General features: G+C 25.8%; 1 long non-coding RNA gene across 1 annotated transcript; it reads left to right on the plus strand.

Moving 5' to 3' along the window:
- The first annotated feature begins 1,751 nt into the window (after window positions 1-1,751).
- On the plus strand, window positions 1,752-6,924 carry LOC112789891 (uncharacterized). The gene is made up of 2 exons (XR_011879634.1): window positions 1,752-2,501; window positions 6,275-6,924. It is a non-coding gene; the product is annotated as an uncharacterized lncRNA (long non-coding RNA).
- The last annotated feature ends 265 nt before the right edge of the window (window positions 6,925-7,189 follow it).

Genomic DNA, 7,189 nt, shown 5'->3' on the forward strand with positions numbered 1-7,189 from the left:
TTATGTTGATTGTGGCCATAGGGCCATTACTCATTATGCCCTCCACCATGTTATTTTTGGTTGAAACATTATCCAAAAGGTACAAATTTTTATTCTTAAAGATTGTTGAACCTTGTTATTATTTTTTTTTTTGTGACTAACCTTGTTACCATTTAATAACTGCTTATTTCTACCGGTTTAAATTTTTTTTGAAAAATAGTTTTATGATATAATATTTATTTTTAAAAAAAATAAGTCCCTAATTTTTAAATTCAAAAACATACAAGTTCTTGATTAATTGAAAATATAAAAATATTTCTAACCTTCTAAAATATGAAATATTTAAATTTCTCTGTTCAAAATATATAAGGACAAATCAATCTTTGAGAGATATATTTCGCATTTTAGAAAATAAATGACGTTTTTGTACTTTTAATTAGTTGATAATTTGTTTATCTTCGAGGTAAAAAGTTAAGGACCTATATATAATTTACTCAAATTTTTATGATAAAATAATTTAGAATTTGATCTTTATTATTTTAAAAAAATAATATAAAACAAATAAAAAATTATGCAAAATATTAAAGCAAATTAAACTCAAAAAAAAGATTTTGTTTGAGAAAATATATTAAAAATATAATTATTTATATATTTTTTGTATTAATTTATATTTTTGTTTTTAATTAACCTTAAAGGTACTACTACTGCAATAGTGTTTGCTTTGTTTGATGTACTTTGAACTTAGTAACGAATAAAGTTACAGAATAATACTATAAATCCTTTTATAATAATTAATTCAAAGATTCAAAATGTTACAAGTCCTTAATTAAACCATGTGGAACTTTATCTTTGGAACTTACAGAATCACACGCACTGTACTAATTAGCAGCCACCAATAATTCAAATATGTACTTTTCCTAATTACATTATGTTATGTTAATAAGTTTCATGTTATGCATCAATATTCAAAGAGTATATATTTGACTAGCTAGACCTATATTGGAATGAGGATTTAGTTAAATAAATAGTGTGTAAGGGGTTCATTGATTAATAAGGTGATAAGGCTCATGTGTTGACAAACAAGGACAGACAATAATTGTACTAGAGGAGTATTAAGAGTAGTAAATTTTGTGATTTGTAGTTATTAATTAATTATTATTAATATTTTTAATAATATAAAATTATATTTAATAATATAAAATTATTCACTTTTTTTTTATTAGTTAAATATTTAAATAATAGTCAAATTTTAATAAAAGTATTAACTTTTAAATTTTTTTTGGTACACTATTATAAGAGAAAACATGTAATTAATGCTGTGTTACTACCTAAAAAGGAGAAAATAAAAAATACGGTAAAAATTAAGAAAATATTCAAGACAATAGAATCTTATCTTACTAATAAATCGATATATAAATTAATCAATGTCATTACAATAAAGTTATTTATACGTAAATTTTTTATCATCTTATATATAATATTTTTAGATTTTTTTTCTATCTTTCGCTCTCTATGTATTTTTCACTCGTCTACTCTTTTAACTGAATAATCTATCAATCTTCCTTTCTTTTCGTATATTCAAACCACCGGGAATAAGTTCTTACCATGTTTTCAATGAACACAAAACATATTTATTATTTGGAGTGAAGAAGAATAGGCGATTCCAATCAAAAGAGACAAGAGAGAATGGGTCCCATAAAATGTCTACTCGGTTGCAAAATGACGTGAGCTCTACATACATACATACACACTCTCCTTTCTTCAATCCCACTACACTCCCTCTTCCTATTCCTTTCACTTTTCACCTTTCACCTCTTCCTTTATTATTATATTCCACTTTTATTTAGAGAGAGCAACCCCTCCCCTCGGATCCTTCTTGAAAAATCTCCGTTAATATTCATCACAACACAGCAAGAATGTCTTCAAGTGGAAGTGGTTATGGAAAGGATTTTCCAGGAGAAGGATCCCGAAGCAACATTGATCCCAGAGAATATCATCATCATTTTCAACTTCAACCACAGCAGAGTCCGGCTAATACACTTAGCCGGTACGAGTCGCAAAAGAGGAGGGACTGGAACACTTTCGGCCAATACCTGAAGAACCAAAGGCCATCAGTTGAGCTTGCACAGTGCAATTGCAACCATGTCCTGGACTTCCTAAGGTACCTTGACCAGTTCGGAAAAACAAAAGTTCACAACCAAGGTTGCATGTTTTATGGGCAGCCGGAACCCCCGGCACCCTGCACCTGTCCTCTTAGGCAGGCCTGGGGCTCCCTAGACGCTCTTATAGGGAGACTCAGGGCTGCCTATGAGGAAAATGGTGGCTCTCCAGAGACTAATCCTTTTGCCAGCAGCGCCATCCGTGTGTACCTCCGGGAGGTTAGGGACTGCCAGGCTAAGGCAAGAGGCATCCCTTACAAGAAGAAAAAGAAGAACAATAACAAAGGGAGTGCTGAACAATCAAGCTCTTCTTCTCCCTCCTCCACTATCCACTTCTCTTGAACCAACATGTTTCCATTATTGGTAACTTCATCTTTTCCCCATTATAGTGCTGTCTTGCGTGATTGATGGATTCTCTAGACAACTTGTTATAAATTTTCAAAAAATTCCATTTTTAGACACAAATCTTAACATGCAACTGAAAGAACTTAATTAAAACATGGATAATTGAACCAGATATACCTCCGCTATATGGATCATAATACCCTACAAGGTGATCGAACTTTGTGTATTTAATTTCATTTGGTTGCAACTTGCAAATTAATGTGATGTTATTGTATTAAGTATCAACAATATAAGATTTGATTATTTGAAAGACCAATAAATATAATTAATCTTCCCCTGTTACAGACATCGAACTAACTTTACACAAAAACACTGTTTTGTGTGGCAATTACCTTACATATTCTATTATTTCCAAGTTTACTTTCCCCTAGTCTTTGCATTTTTAAAATTAAGCAGATTTTTTGTCCCATGAATGTTCAAGTGAGATGTCATACACTTTGTTGAGTTATTAAGCATCAAACTAAACAAATGACTGAAAATATATGATTAATAATTAAGTTTCTATGTTCCTTACAAATTATAAAATTGTTGTGATGCTGCATCATGCTTTAATTTGGAATTTTTTTTCCTAAGTTTATACTAACAAAGTCATGATATAGATAGATGTTGGGAAAACCTTATTATGCTAATTAAATATTATATGTGTTGTTAATAGCCCTTAACAACTCCCAACCATCCTCACTTATTGCTATCTTATTAAAGGCACATACATGATCCTTATTATTACTGTGCTTGATATGATGTGTTTATCATTATATATATACTTGTTTTCTTTTCTCCACCTTGTGCTATTCATTATATACCTTGATTACATCATGATTTATTATGATAGTTCATAAAGACATTATTCAGTGGATTTTTTTAATTAAAAATTTCTCTTAATCAAACAGGATATAATTGAAAGGCACAATTTTCTTTTCAAAATATTATTTATAAATTAATTTAGTTGATTAAATAATTAGTTCATTCATCTATTTAAATAAATATTGGAGATTCAAATGTTGTCATATGCATATAATAATTTATTGAACAGAGATAAAACTTTAAATAAAACTCAATCTTTGATAGATTAATTTTTTATCGGTCAGATTAGGAATATTTAAAAAAAATGCTATTTATAAGTTTATTAATTATTATTATTATTATTATTATTATTATTATTATATGCATTGATAAGTATTTGGGAGAAAATGTTTTGTTTGGTTAGGCGCATGTTTGAGCTTTGTGTTTCCCACACCTCACATGTATGCTTTGTCGGTTCTAAGTGGAATTTCAATATCACTCTCAACATACATGAAATAGACACGTTCTTGTATATTTCTTATTTTAGAAATGGATCATGGATTTTTTATTCAAGGTAAAATAATCTTGCTTGTTTTCAAGTGTGTTATGTATTCTACCCAAATTTTGTCTTTTAACTTACTTCACATTTTGATTCCCTAAATTTATGAATTATAAAACATAATAAACTATATAAGCATAAACATGTACATGGATTGTTGAGATTGGCAAAACTTTTATGTTGGCTTATTCAGCATATATAACGCTCCCTTTAACATAAAACGATAGTGCTGAAATCATGTGTAGCCCTTAGTAGGGGTAGTTGGTGACAAGTTATTATTAGGGTTTCCTAATTTAATTTGTCTACTTTTTACGCATGCAGAATAATATATATGCAAAATAATTTCATGATACTATTTTTTTAAAATTTAATTGAATTAATAAAAAAATATATAAATAATTATATATTTAATATATTTTCTTGTATAAACTTTGCATAATTTTTTTATGTTTTTTTTTTGAAATTTTACACGAATTAAATTCTATTCATATTAATAATAGAAGTTCTGATATCATGTAAAATACTATTTTTTAATTTTAAATTAATAAGAGAAGATACATGAATAAATATATATATATCAAACAAATTGTTTTGAGGTGGGAGCGAGGGTTTTAATGAGGTTTAGTATGTGTCATATCAGTTTAACATTGACCTAGATCATATCCTTTAGATGATTTCTCTTTGAAGGGAAGATTTATACATGCATATTGTAACCATATATAACGGGATGAAAAGTAAATAATATTAAGGGGTAGAGAGTGAAGTTCATTCTGTTATACATAATTAAAATGAGTGAAACTCTGCATGTATATCCTTCATTTAGTTATTTCTCATATATCACGAAACACAATGCTTTCTTTTCTTTTTTTAATGACATCAATTACATTAAGTGAACGAAAGAAAATGAGTTTGACACCACTTTCGTTTTTTTTTTCCCTTATTTCTTTCTTCTTCTCCCCCCTCCCACCTGTCTCTCTCTCCTCTCTGTATACAAGGGCGACGTTAAATAATCCATATAGAAGGTTCATGATTATTATTACTTCAAGACATTGATTGTGTCTTTTTCTTTTTTATTTTTTTCATTCCTTAGAAGAATTTTATTAGAAACATTATTAAGAAGTTACATTAGTAGTCTTTTTTTTTTCATTCTTTTGTACTTAGAAAAATCTTTACTATTAGAAACATTATTAGAAAATTATATATATGATTAGTCTTTATAAGTTGGAGGTTCTTTCCAATAAGAAATTATTTTGGTATATAACAATCAGGTACAAATCCAAAAATATTATCATGGTAACCAATAATATTTATAATATTAAAAAAATACAAAAAAGTATATAATGTAATAAGATTTATATTATAAAAATATACTGATAGGGAATATATTTTAAAATATAAAAAATATGTGTGTATTTTTTACTAAGAAAATGGTCGATTCTTTGTATCATAAAATTTACTGATAATGAAATTTATGTCAAATCTTTTAACAATTTTCTTTTTAATGTAATTAAAAAACAATTAGCAAAAGAAATTTATCTTTTATTTTATTTTTGAATTATTTTTCACAGTATTCATAGTTAAAAAAGATCTCTCAATTATAACATTTGAAACAGAGAAAGCTAATATATATCAAACGAATCAAGAAGAACGGTCACAATAAAAAAATCTATTTTTTGAAATTTAAAAAATTTTATTTAACTAAAAATATTAATAATAATATCTTTTTTAAAAAAATTTAATATTATTATTTACTTTTTAGATATTAAAGATCATTAATATTTAGGTTAAATTGAAATTTTATTTATACTAGATAAAATATTGAATATATTCTTTAAAAAAATTAAATCATATTTAATTTTTTTTTAAGTGCGAAGAACTCGCGCCGTATGTCCATCTCTCATAACATTGTGAATGGGGCATAAGTGATCCCAAAAAATGTTTATTTTAAATAAAGTAAAGATTTATATACAATTATTTTTATGTAAATTAAAGTTGATAGTTAAAAATTATTAAATAATTTAATATATTTAATTAAATTATTATTTAATAATTTTTAAATATTAACTTTACGTAAAAATAACTACACATAAGTTTTTATCTTATTTTAACATTATTCTTTAAGGTAAATCACATCCTCTTTTAAACTTTTTTGTTTAGAAGAAATTAGTGTACATTATATTATCATTTGTCATGTGTACTGAGTGTTGTATTTGATGTAAATATAAGGTACCATGCATATATATTATTCCCCATTTTTGAAAAGAGGTCCATGTATGAATATATAACATATAATATATAGTACATGCCTAATTAATGTTAAAAAAAAATTATACTTTTACAAGCTAAGGTGGTGTTCTGTTTATTAAGTACTTTGCATCTCTTGTTGCAGGATATAATATGTGGCGTATAAACTTGATAGGAGCAAATGTCTTAAAGAAGTTTCCTGTTTTGTTGATTATTATAATGGTTTAATTATTTTAATGATTCTTATAGTTTTGTTAAATTTTTAATTAGATTTTTATATTTTTATTTTTTTAATTGAGTCTTTATATTATTTTTAATTTTATAATTAAATTTTTGTTAATGTAAAAAATATTTAAGTTAATCGAATATTTCTCTACAAATTAAAGATATTTATAATTAAGAACCTAATTAATTATTTGATCATGTATTATTTAAGAGAAATATTTTGTTAATTTTAATATTTTTAACATAAAAAATATTTAATTATAAAATTAAAAATAGTATAAAAATTTAATTAAAATATATATATATAAAAATTTAATTAAAATTTTATAAAATTATAAAAACTAACAGAATAATTAAACCTATTATAATTTGGAAGTTTGTGAGCTACTAATGGAACCAAAACATCGTGATATATACATATATAACAACTATGTCTCAGTGTATCTTATGTAGCTAATTACTTCCCTCTTGAATGTATCCTTTCACTTAAAATATAAGTGGGAATAGTTTACTCTTCCAAATTGTTACAGTGAGATCTTTCCTTTTAATTTTTATCTGTTTTCTCTGAAATGTTTAGCGTTAATGCTGTGGACTTGTTGGTGCCTCTTTTTTTAACTATATGTAATTTTATTAGGTTAGAAAATTTTTGAATTAAACAAGGATTATTCGGAAACTTAAGTCACTAGCTAGATAAACAGTTGTGATTCAGGGTAATGAAGAAGAATGGTTGAGATAAATTACTACATTTAATTTCCATAATTATTTCCATCAAGTTAAGAGCTTGTTCATACATCAGGGGTTGAATTCTTTATGAAGAATATTAAATTTCAAGGCT

Source organism: Arachis hypogaea, chromosome 3 (assembly GCF_003086295.3).
Source record: "Arachis hypogaea cultivar Tifrunner chromosome 3, arahy.Tifrunner.gnm2.J5K5, whole genome shotgun sequence".
Lineage (NCBI taxonomy): Eukaryota > Viridiplantae > Streptophyta > Magnoliopsida > Fabales > Fabaceae > Arachis > Arachis hypogaea.